The sequence below is a fragment of the Calidris pugnax genome, unplaced genomic scaffold (assembly GCF_001431845.1).
Source record: "Calidris pugnax isolate Ruff unplaced genomic scaffold, ASM143184v1 scaffold349, whole genome shotgun sequence".
Classification (NCBI taxonomy): domain Eukaryota; kingdom Metazoa; phylum Chordata; class Aves; order Charadriiformes; family Scolopacidae; genus Calidris; species Calidris pugnax.
In genome coordinates, this window is record NW_015091088.1 from 764737 (window position 1) to 778782 (window position 14046).

At 41.8% G+C, this 14046-nt stretch overlaps 1 protein-coding gene across 5 annotated transcripts in view; it reads left to right on the plus strand.

The window, feature by feature from the left end:
- The window catches only part of APBB2 (amyloid beta (A4) precursor protein-binding, family B, member 2), a 187741-nt gene that overhangs the window by 47894 nt on the left and 125801 nt on the right, over positions 1-14046 (plus strand). For all 5 annotated transcript variants that reach the window (XM_014957835.1, XM_014957838.1, XM_014957833.1 and 2 more), the window contains exon 3: positions 10577-10673. The gene's annotated coding sequence lies outside the window, so the exon portion shown is untranslated. The remainder of the gene's footprint in view (positions 1-10576; positions 10674-14046) is intronic.

Genomic DNA, 14046 nt, shown 5'->3' on the forward strand with positions numbered 1-14046 from the left:
AGTACCTCCAAGCAAAATGCTAAACATAGCTGGCATTTTTGGTACAGCACGAGTGGGCAAGTTGAGAGTTCGGGGGTGCTAGGACAAAGCCCTGCAGTTCATATCCAGGGCAACCTTTTATTCGGAAAAGAAAAAAAGAAAAAGTCTTATTTTTGTTAAATTCAGTTTGGGGACACAGTGTTGAGGGATGAGATCCCTCTCGCTGATGGATATGGGTGATGTCCCTTGGTTTCTTAATGCCACGGATGGTTCTGCATGAATTGGGAAAAATTCAATGTATGGGGGCGGGGGGGAGCGGAATTAAACGTAATTCTCTGGAATCAAGGCCTTAGTTGAAACAAGGGGGCGGCAGGAGGTTTTAATTCACAGCTGGAAATGATAGGATGATATAACTTCTATTTGTGAATTTCTAATGTGAGTTAGTGTGAGAAAACATTATAAGGGTGAATTTTGTTGCTTCCTTTTGGGGCATCTGGTAACAGCTGGTGTCAGGTCTGTTCTGAGATGGTGTTTCCTGTGTTCTAATGGAAGCTCTTGTAACAATGTACAGGGTGTTTTACTGAAGACTTGGCAATATTGCAGCAATATATTAATTTCTGTAGTTTCACTCTTTGGTATTGACATGTAGTCCAAATATAACCATTTGGCAGTGTAATTAAGGCATGTGTGACGTGCTGTTGGAAAATTTTCTTCCAATTCAAGAGGAAATTAATTTACAAACTTTTTGATTTAGTACAGACATAGCTGCCTCTCATGTATGTGTATGTATATGAGGGTATTTATAAAAAAAAAAAACAACCAACAAAAACCCAAACAAACCAAAAAACCCTTGCTAATAAAAATCTAGGTCTTAAAACCTTAGGAATGGAGAACTTGGAGAGAACCTAAATGAGCATATTTTGGGCATAGCAGTATAGTTATTAATTAATCTGCAGCCTTGTAGTTGTCATTTTGTTAAACAAAGCGCTTAAGTGATTGACTTTTGACAGAGCAAACAAATTTGTATTTTTTAATAAATTAAATTAAATAAAAATATTGGAATTTTTTTTTATTTTATAAATAATTGCCACATTGGACCTGTGAGTGTGTAGTGTATTTTTTGGCTGTGTAATCATACATGGTCAGAAGTCATTACTGAGAAACACTTTTTTTTTTAAAGCAAAGCAGAAAATGCTGAGTGCAGCCCTACAGCAGGCAGTTCGTTGGATGCAATGTTCTGTCTGTAATTGTCAGAAGGTGTTTTACAAATTAATTAAGAATATGCTTGTGTGTTGCAGGATAGAATATGGTTAAATTTAGGGGAGTAAACTTTCGAAGCCTATATGATGCTTAAGGAAAGCTTTGTATGACTGAAGAAGAGTATTGACTACATCTTTGCCTTCGGTCAGATGTCATACTAAAAACCACGGGAAAGTCATTGGTCTAGGCAGGAAGCAAATGGATGGTACAGGAGTAACTGCTCTGGCATATAGGTACCAGATTTCTTGTCCTCTGAAGCCATCCTGGGAGTTTGCTCTTTAGGTACTGGTTCTTGTGACCTCTCTGTAGTTGATGATTTTATATCCTTTATCTTCCTAATTTCTCTTCTGTGGAAAGTATATTTTTTTTTCCTGTTGTGGCTAGATTGGCTAATCATCATTAGTGTCCTCAAGCTGGTTTTAAAAAAAAAAACAACCTACCCCAAGCATCAACACACACACACCCCTCCCCAAATACAAGAACTATATGGATTAGGTAAGAGGTTTTAGCCTCACAGCAGATTTTATGACCTAGTAGGAAGGTGTATGCTGGTTTTTTTGAAGATGATCAGAAAATTACTCTAATTCTTTTCATCAGGTTATTGCACCATTAATAGATCTCCCTATCAGAGGTAAGGAATTGAGAAAATGCTACATAGCGCTAGAACTGCAATTTTAAGTTAAAAAAAAAAAAGCATCTAAATATCTTTCTTTTGGTGAGAATTGTGAGACTACAGCTGCTGCGTTTTCATCCACTTTAGTTCCTTAGGAGATCAATTGTAGATGGTGAGTCAGCTAGCCAGCAGAGATGATTAATAAAGGAATAAGCTAAATAAGGATTGTTAAGAGGTTTTAGCCTCACAGCAGATTTTATGACCTAGTAGGAAGGTGTATGCTGGTTTTTTTGAAGATGATCAGAAAATTACTCTAATTCTTTTCATCAGGTTATTGCACCATTAATAGATCTCCCTATCAGAGGTAAGGAATTGAGAAAATGCTACATAGCACTAGAACTGCAATTTTAAGTTAAAAAAAAAAAAGCATCTAAATATCTTTCTTTTGGTGAGAATTGTGAGACCACAGCTGCTGCGTTTTCATCCAGTTTAGTTCCTTAGGAGATCAATTGTAGATGGTGAGTCAGCTAGCCAGCAGAGATGATTAATAAAGGAATAAGCTAAATAAGGATTGTTGTTTTTTTTCTATTAACCACCAGCTGTTCTGAGCAAGAAATATTCCAAGTACTCACTGACCCTTTTTTTTTTTCTATTAACCATCAGCTGTTCTGAGCAAGAAATATTCCAAGTACTCACTGACCCTGTTTAAAATAAATAAATAAATAAATAAACCAAACAAAAAAAAAACCTAACCAAACAAAAAACTAACCCAAACCCCAACAGTTGTTGTGTTTGAGGTGATGGAGGTGGGACAAGTCTTACAGTTACTTCTGACAGTGATTCCTTTTGATAGGCTTGCACAAGATCTAGTGTGGGGGGAAAAAAAGTTGCTGTAATATTTTTTTTTTCAACTTAATCTCCCCCTGCCCCACGCCAGCTGGAATGACAGGGGTAGAGGTGTAAGGTAGGGGAGATGGTCCCTTTTTACAGCTAAGCAGCTATTGCAGAAAAGGTTTTGAATAGTTTGTCCTGGTGTGCAGAATCGGTATGATTTCTCTTAATGCGCGTTGCCCAAGTTAAAGGTTCTTTGTTTTCTGTTAGCTGGCTTTGAAGCCAAGATTATGAATACTTGTAACAGCATTATTAAAATTGATTACAACTAAAACTGGACAGAGCCTTGAGCCTTTTATTCTGCCTTCTTATTTTTATTTTTTTTTTAGAGCACCCATTTTAACCGTGCAGTCTTGAGAGTCTGCCTGAATGTTAATGAATGCAATTTGGTCTCCTGCTAGACAAATTTTCCTATATAGATTTTCTCGTGCATATGAAAATAATGTAAAAGAAATAGTGTGAAGCAGCTCAGATGTGAGACAGAGACACCTTTCCTAGTGGCACGATAAATCTGCAGGGTGAGTGGGCGCCCAGGCGAATGCGAAAGCTGCGTGAAGGCCAGCAGCCCTGGCAGAGCAGCTACCTAAGCAGGATGCTGGATGGCAGAGAGTGCCAGAGAAGGCAAGCTGGCATCGCTGGGCACCTTCTCTCAGGATGCCATAAGCTCTGTGCCTTGCCATGGCATGGTGGGTATCAAGGATGCTCTGAGGTGGAGCACCCTGTTGGGTGTAGCATAAGCTGGAAAGTACTGGAGAACAGGAAGAGAGGTTGGGGAGAGTTATTCAGTGGTAATAGTACTACTCAGAATAGGAATGAATAGCTGAAGCCCTTTACTGGGAGAGTTTGTACTTAAAGCACAGGTGATAATGCCTTTTTAAAAAGGAGCTGACTTACAAATTCAGATTTTGCTTCAGTTTTGCAGGGCAGTTTTAATAACCTGCTTCCATTCAGGCAGGGTTACAAGCTAAGGCTGAGTGTGGCTCCTTTTTAATTTATCCTGGCTTAGCTAGTGCTTTGTGAAATTATTGTCTTAATGGTGGGGAAGTACGTCTCTTGGGAAATGTGAACAAAGGGCTACCTTGTTGGGGAAACTCTGCCTTTGGCTTGTGGAGCTCTTGAGTTGAGCAGATGATGTAATACTTCAACGTCACCTTGTGAGAGGGTGTATTGCATTTCTGTGTCCATATTCCTTCTGCAGCGGCTCATTCCCTTCTGCTGGGTTTGACCTGTTTTAATGTATGTGCAGAACAGGAGGAGGAGAGAAAATAACCAAAGAGGGAGCCTGCGCCCTGGAGGGGGAAGGATGACTTCAGCTAAAATGCTGCCTCCATATCCCATGGGCATGGTATGTGGTAGAGTGACTGGATCTCCTGCATTATTCATTGCCACTGGCTTCTGCTGTGATGTGGGTGTTTATCACATGAATAGTAGTGCTGTGGGCTGCTGCAGGAAAGGTGTGTGTGACCTGAATACTCATCACCCACAGGTCTTTCTCTAAGTGACAGATAAAACCTGGTCTCGAGTGTGGTGTGTCTGCCAAGAAGTCAAATCATTTGGAGATGTTTTCCGTTCCGACAGCTCACGGATGAGCATCTTTAGTTGCTTCTAACCCTCATGGTTGGTCTGTGTCATGTGTATTAGTATGAATTTCCAGGCTTTCGATATCTTAAAATTTGATGCCCGTGTGAAAGTTTTATTCTTAACATGTATTTGAAAAATTGTTCAGCTGGCTAAGTTGCACCCCATTGTGCTAGGAATAAGATTTTTTTGAAAGAAATTCCAGGCTGCTTGGTTTTCAAATATTGATTCAAGTTTCTTTCTTTCCACTTTTAATTTTTTTTATTAATTTTTATTATTCTTAACTTAGCTGCTTGAGCGTTTTCAAAGTGCACTTATTTTGTACTTTTAATTTTTTTATTAATTTTTATTATTCTTAGCAGCTTGAGCGTTTTCAAAGTGCACTTATTTTGGTGCTGAAGTGCTAACAGCAAATTGCGTGTTGGGCTTCTGTGAGCTCCGAAGCTTGGGTCAGGAGGGATGAGCAAACAGAAAACGTGGCTTGGTTGCCATCCGCTGGGGGGAAAACAGGCTGCAGTGGTACTCCAGCCACGCTGGAAGAGTTGCTGCGGAGCCATACGCACCCCTCCGTGGGTTGTGCTGTGCTTTTTGGCACGATAACCCAGAAACTGTCAGCCTCAGCCCAGATGTTTGCTCAGACCATTTTGTAATAGCAGCTACTTGTCTGGTTCTTGCTGTGAGTCCAGCAGTGGTCAGGGTGGCAGTGATGCTGGAAGCTGAAGAGAAGGGATGGCCTTAGGGACACAAGGGAGGACACAAGGCTTAGTTGTGCTGCTGGGGGGATGCTGGGAGCACTGCAAGCCAGCTGCCCTGGAGGGTGGGAGCTGTGTTCAGAACATTTCTGTGCTCTCCTCCTCTTCCACTGGCTTTTGCACTGTTGGATGTGTGTGTGCTGAGACCTAGCAGCAGAACAGCATCCGTCTCTCTGGAACGGCTCCTTGCCCTGCCTGCCTGGGTCAGCCTTAGGAAGCTGATTACTCACCAGTAGAAATACCCACTCCTTCAGGCGGTATGTCCATAAGTTTTTACTAGTATGATATTATGATTTATGGGTAACTATAGAAGCAAAACACAAATTGAAGCAGGCTTTTTGGGCTGCACGGTCTGACAGGACCAGGTAAGCAGGAGCCAGTTTTGTGGATTTCTGCTTTGGTGGCTCTGCAGCACAGCTCAGTGAGCAGTAAGACTTGAGACAAGCAGGGAATCGTGCAGCCAGAGGATTAAAGTAACACCTTGGTGCTTGGGAACAGTCACTGGCAACGTGGAGGTTTGTGTAAATGATTTGAGGGTGATGGTGGGGAAGATTAGTTAAAATGAAAACACAGATTCGGTGCAGAGTGGCTTGAAAGGCAAGTTTCTTAGCTCTTCCCTTCCATCTCTCTCTCCTCCCCCTTGCTGTCTCCTGTACAAATCTTTAGAAGAAAAAACAAAACCCACATTCCAATATCCACTCTGGATGTTTTTAATAAAAATAATCACTAAAATGAAGGGAACAAAAAGTACCAAGACTTTCCCTTCTCACAGTCTCTTCTGTAGTGACCCCACAGTCAGTGCATGCTGTGGAGAGGCAGAACACCCATGCCTGTATTCCTTCTTGGCCTAGGAGAACCTGAACCATCTTCTGCCCTTTCCGGAAAGGTGTCCAGAATATGCTTTTTAGCCTGGAAGTGGAAGAGTGGGACCCCTCCTGCAGATCCTGGATAGCCAAATCTCTTCGGTTTTGTTGGACTTCTCAGAGTTCATAAATAAAAGTGCTGTGTGCCTTTCAATGTTTTAGCTGCTAATTGCGAAAGAAATGCTTCTTCCTGACCTTCAAAAAAAAATTGTGCTTCAAAAATTTGGGAAGGTAAAATACCATTTAAGTGATGCTATTTTCCTTTTGGCCCTCTAGGGCAGTAAGTGAATTAATGTGTAAGATGCTTCCTTCTGTGGATTTGGCAAAAACTGCTGTCAAAGAAGGTAAGACGCAGACAAAGAAAGGTAGATGATAAAAACTTCAGGGAATTCTTGAGGTGGTGACAGCAGCCTTCTCCCCCACCCCGTCTTTAATGAGTCTTTTACCCATCATTATGTTATAAGAGTTCCCCACATCTGTCAATTTGAAGTGCCACTCATCCATCTGGCAGGTTTCTCTTTTTTTTGAGTTAAGAAAATCATCATTTGGTTTTTTGGTTTTGTTTTTGGTCTTTTTCCCCCTCTTTTAAATTATTTCCAAAGTAAGGCCCCTAAAAACATCAGAACAAAACTCAGCTCTTTATTCTCTCCTCCTTTCAGAAGCCAACCCCAGCAGCCTGGTTTTTCAGGGCCATTGTATGAGGCTCACTGGGAGACACTGACGGACTGGAGTTAGAAACTGGTAATGTCCTTTCTAGAAGGAAAGAGAAAAATTTGTGCCTAAAATAGATGACCATGCTGTACTCATTAGTTATTGATGTTATGCTGGACTTCTTTCTTCTATTTCTAAATTGGAGGAAGAGGTGGAAATTTTAAGGGAGGGGAAGGTGTGATCCTATGATTCCTGTTTAAAAGCCAATTAAAGGCAGAGTCTGCAGTCTGATCACGTAAATGCAGGTGGCCTGCACCTGAACGTGCCAAGAGAAAACTGCACTATGGAAACTATCACCCGTTTCGGGCTGATACCAGTTCACTGTACATATGTAATACCCTCAGCCTCGTGCAGAAGTTCATAACTCTGCTTCCATTCTAAAAGCACGGGAATTGGGAAATCTATAGATATTTTTCCCAGCTGGCACGTTACTGATTTTTACACCCTTGCACGCAGCCCAACATGGGCAGGTTTGCAGGCTGTTAGCAATATACAGCCATTACTATAAAGAATACAGGAGGAGTGCTCCAGAGCAATGTCATCCTTAACATTTGTATTCCCTGATGCAAATAGGTGGCTTTATTCTCCTGCAAAACAAGCTTTGGAGGTGAAGAAGCAGAAAACTCTGTTGTTTGCCATGGTGAGATGTGCCACCCCCAAGCCCAGGCTGGCTGCCCTCTGCTGGGGCCCTCTGAGAAGGGGCTGCCCAGTGGGGAAGGGGGAAGAGTTGGTGAATCTATTTTATTTTTTTTTGTGTCAATTTTTAGATGAAGTAGATTTGAATCAGAGTGGCTCCTTTAAGTCCATAGAAGCATCTGAGAATTTTGCTGGTGCAGGTGTTTTTCTCATTGAAAGGCAAGAACAAAACTGCAGTTTCATTGCTGAGGAGCACACCGTTTCTTGCTGGTGCAGGTGTTTTTTCTCATTGAAAGGCAAGAGCAAAAATGCAGTTTCATTGCTGAGGAGCACACCGTTTGTATAACGTGCTTCAGGAAAAGAGAGTTTTGGTACTAAATGACTCTAGTTTAAGTTCGGCGATCGGAAACCTGCCGCTTTAGTGCTGAACCTAAACTTTAAAGTTCCCTACCAAAAGCAAGGAGGTTGAAAAGTAGAGCAATCAAACCTGCTGACCTTCTTAGCTCTTGGCAGGAGGCCACTGGGCATAAGCACAGTCTGCAGTGGAGCAGGAGGAAGGAAGCTGCAGTGATTCCTAGCTCCGTCAATCCTGCCATAGCTCAAGAAAGTAGCTTTGCTGTGACTTCAGACATTACAAATGCGTGGAGGGGTCTCTATCAGGTAGATGTCTTTCTGTTTTGAATAAGTTTTGGTCTAGCATCTCTACAGGAGCCATAGCTCCCAGACTTCTTCCTTGCTGGCTGGTGTTTTCCATTCAGTTTTATTATTTCTAACTAAAATTCTATGATGTGCTCAAGATAGTGTTGCACACTGTCACCTGTGAGATCCCTTGTTTCTGAGGGCTGAGTTGCAGAGCTGTGTCCCATGGAAATCCAAGTACCCGGGAATATCAAAACCCATTTTAAGTATATGTAGCTGTCGCCACATCTTTGCAAAAGAAGGAAATAGGGACTATTGAATTTCTTAAACTTGTACCTAGTATTACCTCAACCAGCCAGCTGTTTATCTCATTAATTGTAACAGTATGTTCCCACTTTGTCATCTGTGGGCGTTAAACATTTGTAATTCATTTTTTTAGAAGGGTATCAGTGCCTGCATGCTATCTGCCTTCCAATTTACTGTTTTTAATAAATTCCTAAATGAATTATTCCGGCTTGGATAGGTCTGGGAGGCTGGACTTGCTGCACTGTTGGCTGGCTGAGCTTTTCTTTTGAAATATTAAGAGTTATAAAAAGGGGGGGGGAAAAACCCTCTTTTTTTTTCATCTTGGAGTTGTTATTTTCAAGTCTGCCAATTTTCAAAGCAGACATGGTAAAAATGTGGGTGGAGAGGTGGATATGTTCAGGGAAGGACGCTTAGGGTGGGGGAGAAATTCTCAACTGGGAAATAAATGTTGGGTGTGCAGAAGCACAGCTTCAGGAATTTGTTATCAGTGTTAATATCCCTTTGGATCCAAGGTCAGATGTCTTCTGTTGAAACTTCGTTTTGCAGTTTCCTGTCTGCTGTTTTGTTGGAGGGCTTGGTCATTCCAACCTTCAGGAGCTGTATTTTGTATTTCGGGCCTTCCTCTGATCTCAGAACCAGCAGCTGACCTTGTCTTAGTTCAGATTGAAAAATTGTCTTGTTCCAGACATAAAATGCTTTTTGTGCTGTTGCCTAGTTTTTATTGAATTAACCACTATTGCTGTTGCAGTTGCACTAGGCTTGGCCTACAGCAAATTAGGTTTCATGTATAGGATGAAGAGGGTTAATTATAAAAGTGCCCATGCCAGCGCAGATGGATGCATCTGTTTGTTTATCTCAGGAAGAAACCCCTTAAAATCATTTGGAAAAAAGACTTCTCCCAGTCTGTGGAGAAGATTGGGGTCTCAACGCTTACCCCAGAAAGTCTTGTTTATATAAACCCTGTGAATTTCAAACAGAAGGAAATCACTAGTTTCTTGGCTTTACTGGTGCTCTTGAATACTAAAATCTTATAATCTGATACAGAAGTCCACAAACGTGCTTGCTAAATTGGATTGGAATATTAGTTTAATGAGCATTGTTCTGTTTTCTTCCTGCACCCTTGAAGAGTGTTTTAAAAGTGCAATTTCATTATCAGAATAAAAATTAGTATATTTTCTTGATTTCTTAAAAAAAGCTTTAGACTTGAAAATTATTTTTCATCTGGTTTATAAAAAGGTCCCTTTTCAAGTTGCCAAATGACAAATATGATTTTTAATGAGAACATTTTTATCTCTCTTAAATGATCTTTTCTGTCTCAGTACTTTCTAGGATTTATAGTTCTGGGTTCTCTGTTAGAACAAGGACAGGAAAAAATAAATCTCTCTAAAATGGAATATAAGTTGGCTTCATTTAGCCTGGCTTTTGCTTTAACAAAGAATAAAATTTTTTTAAGCTCTACAGCAGATGAGATTTGTATCTTGACTCCTGCATATTTATTTTCTCCAGATGGGAGAACAAATACAAAGTCGAATAATACCTTGGATCCTAGAACATGGTTTGAGTGACAGATCTGCTGCCATTGACGGAGTATCTTTTGATGGGGAGATAACCTCACTTCTGTCACTATATGGCAACAATCCCAATATATTTTTCACCACTAAAACCCATAGCATTAATGTAATCATTGACCAGGGGGCAGAATGGCTAGGGACTGACTGCGATACAGCATAAGAACTTTGCAAAAATAAATTATGTACTTGATGTCTCCTGAACACAAGTGTAATTGAAAAGGTGATTTTTATTTATTTATTTATTTTTTACTAAAATTAGGTTAGGAACATGCTGTTTAGTGAGGACTTTTTTGCTGCTTTTTTCAGACTTGTGGCTCATCTCTACCATCTAAATTCATTTTCTTTGTGATATTCAGGGTTTGTGCGTGGGGAAAACCACAGGTCTGTAGATGCAGTGCAGGGAGAGAGAATTTGAAGTCATCTTTGCAGCGTGTCTCTGCTGTGCCCGAGCTGTCATGGTCCCACAGCAGCTGGTGACACCTGCCCAGCTTGGGAAGATCCCTGCACTGGAACATACAGATCCTCTGTTCAGCTTCTAATTCTGCGAGTGTGTTGTGAAAGCGGGTGGTTTTTAAGGATTTAAGCTGAAGGTGGCAGTTTGGGTTACTCTGTCATTTGCACTGCTCGCCCGATGCCCAGGTTCCTCCTGCCACAGAGGGTGACCCTGCACGTTTCTTCTGGTAACCCACACCTGTGTGAGCTCAGTAGTTTCAATTAATCCCTCCTTGACTCTTCATAAACAAAAACTTTAATACATGACTTGGTTTTGTTTTGCAGCTTTCCTGATTTCTGCAGCGACCTGAGGGGGTGCTGGTGCCCAGTGCTCCAGGACTCCGTGCTCTGGTACAGCCTTTACACCAACGCACTGGGGAGAGTAAGTAACCTGCTCCCTGTCTGGGGACTTTCTAGGGTGGGGGACTCTTTCTGCTCTTTTCTTGTCCCATGTCTCAAACACTGAAGTCTCAGATCTCTCGCAGCACAGAGACCAGAGGTACCTGTATTTCTATGCAGTATTTATGTTTATAATGATGTTTGTTAACTAGAAGAGCTGGAGTATCTTCATTCTCCAGCAAGAGCAGTTCTTGGTTTATCCATCCTTGCAGATTACCTGTATTTGTGTGACAGAACACTACAACTTACTCTACCACCTCGTGTGAGAAAAGGTGGTACACAACAGAGGTGTTCTGTAATACTGCTGTGGAGTCAGTCATACTGTGAGTTAACGTGGAAAGCTGTGTTGGATTTCAGTGTACAGCAGAAGTGTAGTCTCCTGCAGCGTGTTCCGTGTGGGTTTCGGAGTGGGAGGGAGCCTCAAACCAGCAGCTGGTTTGTGTCACCAGCTGAGGCCATCTGTGTGGAGGGGTTATCTGGTGGCACGTTCCCAGCAGCCTCTGGTGCTCTGGCTTTCCCTTCCTTCTCATGCGACCTGACAGGCTGAGGACATACTTCCCAGTGCCTGGTAAGCCACGGGGCTTCTCATCTTCAGAAATAAGATAGGTGAGAGGTCTGGCATTGTCTGCCCAAGCACAAAGAAAGGGCTGTTAGCTGGAAGACTTGGGGTAAGCATGTCTGTAGGTTTGCCTGCACCATACAAGCAGTTGTACTGGCAGAGCATCACAGAGAAACTCCAACATTTGCTGCCAGGGGGAGGAAGTTTTTCCATCAGGATTGCTGTCCCACCTTTCTGAAACATAGCAGTGCTCTCCTGGGCATTTGCTGATGTGATCCTTACAAGGGTGTTATTTTGTACAGTCCTAACTGCTGGAGGTGAGCTGGCAGAGCTTGTGCATGCCTTGAGTTCTTGCTTTACTTGTGGGGTGCACAACTGCAGACTCTTACCCTGTAAGTGTCCTCTTTAGCTGGTTGGTTAAAATGTAGAGAGGAGATAAATGCTAGTACCTAGCTGAGACATGGATTTAGAAAAAGATCTTTCATGCTGCATGTTACTTACCCCAAAGAATTCCTTATTTATGAAGGACTTCTCATCCTGAAGAATTTCAGAGATTTCATGGGTTTGGGTTTTTCTTTTTTTCCCCTTAGACAAAGCTATACTCCAGTGAGACAAGATACTTCTTATTAAAGCAGCCTTTGCAGAAAGAGAGTGGTGAGACTGTAGCCAGGGCTAATCTCATGTTTGTACACAGATGTGTGAGATACGAGTGTTTTACCCACAAGTGTTTTAGTGCAGTTTGACGGCTCTGAAGGGCTTGTGTAAGAGTTCAGTGTTAGTCTTGGTCTGCATGCTTTTTGTGTATGTTAATCAAGCAGCCTTAGGGGCCTGTAATACACAGGAGGCCGGGCTAATGATGCAACCTTTCTTTCCAAGTTGCTTCTCTTTAGTTTCTGTAGCTGTTTCACAGATCCTCAGTTCTTACATGGGAACTGAGCAGTATTCTTCCAAAACATAAAGTCGCCATGCACATTATTAATTTGTATCATATACTAGGTCATTCTCATGTCTCTCTTTTTCTTCTTTTTTTTTCTTTTGTTCTTCCCTCTTGGTCCTCTCTTTTTCACTAGAAGAGCCTCTAAGTCTTCTTGCTGTCCTGAGTAATTTTGTGTATCAATAACAGCCTCATAATTTCCCTTAAATAAGTTCCCAGTCTTTTCCCTGGGGAAGAAGCTATTGGGTTGAGGACCTTCACCTTAATAGGACCAGTCACCCTAACTCATTTTGATCCTCGTTGCAGCCATGTCCAGTTTTCCAAGGGACTGTCCATCAGAGCATCTTTAGGGGAACTGCTTCCTGATGCTTGGCTGGCCTCTCTTTTATGGCCAGGAACCCCCCTGCCAGGGCACGGTGCAGCTATTGGCCTGGCCTTAGCTGGGTGTCTTGCAGGCAGCTTTGTGAGACCACCCCTGCTAATTTTTAACCAGCATTACGTGCTTCTCATGGCAGACTGCATTGATGCCAAGCTGAGGGGAGCAGTGTTGTAGTCATTGTTCAGTGCAGTTGAGACTCCTCACCCCAGCTGCTCAGGGAGGGTACAGCTTGCCAGATCCTAGCTTTTCAAATTAAAAGGAAAGGTTACTTGTTTTGTGATAACTGTGGGTTTTGGAGGTACTGGAGCAGCTATCACTGCTTTTCAGAGTCTTTCAGCAAGCCTTGCAGAAAAGGATGGGTGTCAAGCTCACAGTGGAGCTGGTGCTCATCATACTAACAAATGCAATCACAAATACTAACTCTTCTGGACTTCACTGGATGAACAGTTATATGTTTAACATGTCTACGGAATACATTTTAAAGGTGGAAGTCTGTGCCAAGGACAAACTCCATTGGATGCAGCAATAGCTCAGGTTGTCCTTCAGGTCACATTAGCATCTTCCTTCATGCCCCAGTGGGATCTTTGCTGCTAATAACAAGAGAGTTCAGTTTTCACAGCTGTTTTACTTGTTGCTTGGCAAAGATGGTTGCAGGACCTCCATGGTAGCTCCCCAGTAGCATGCTGCAAGCCCTCTGCTGGGGCTCAGCAGTGGCTATCAGAAAGTTCCTGCTATATTATTGACATTTAGGACTGGAGAGAATAGCTGCTTGTTTGCAGAAGATGTTATTTACAAGATCAGGCTAATTCTCTGGTGCCTGATTTGGTTCAGGATAGTGATAGGTTGTGAAGGAAACCCTGGGGGAACTTCTCAAATTGCAGCAGGTGCATGGAATAGCCTGTGCTTCTGCTCCCAGTGTTGTCATTGTTCATCATCACTTTTTGCCACTGGTAACAGCAGCAGAAGATGTAGTACTTGGTAGTATAGGATATGATTCAGCCCTTTTTACTACCTTAGTATATCATATTTTCAAAAAGAAACAAATTTCTTACTGTATTGATAGCAATTGTCCTTACAAACCAAGGACGCAGCTCTTGCCTTGGGGGATGGTGTTGTGGAGAGACCTGAAAAGAAATAATTGAATCTCAGCTGGCTGGTTGTCTTGAGCTGGTAGTTTATTGTCCCCAGACTCATCTTATTTGTCAAAAAATGGAAAGTGGTACCATGAGGTAGAAATTAACATCATTTTAGAAAATGTTAAATAAAATTGCTTTTTTTTTAAATGGAGTATTGCAATATTTAATGTGATTGTTCATGGTTCAGTTAGGATTAGGAAGCATCAATGACAATGCGAAACTCAATTCTGATTATTCTGGCAGATGTTTAATTATTTAAAAAACTGTTTTTTTCCTGAGAATAAGTTCTTCCATCAAGAAAGGTGGAACTCTTATGTGATAACTGTAGATAATGAACCATATCTTGGT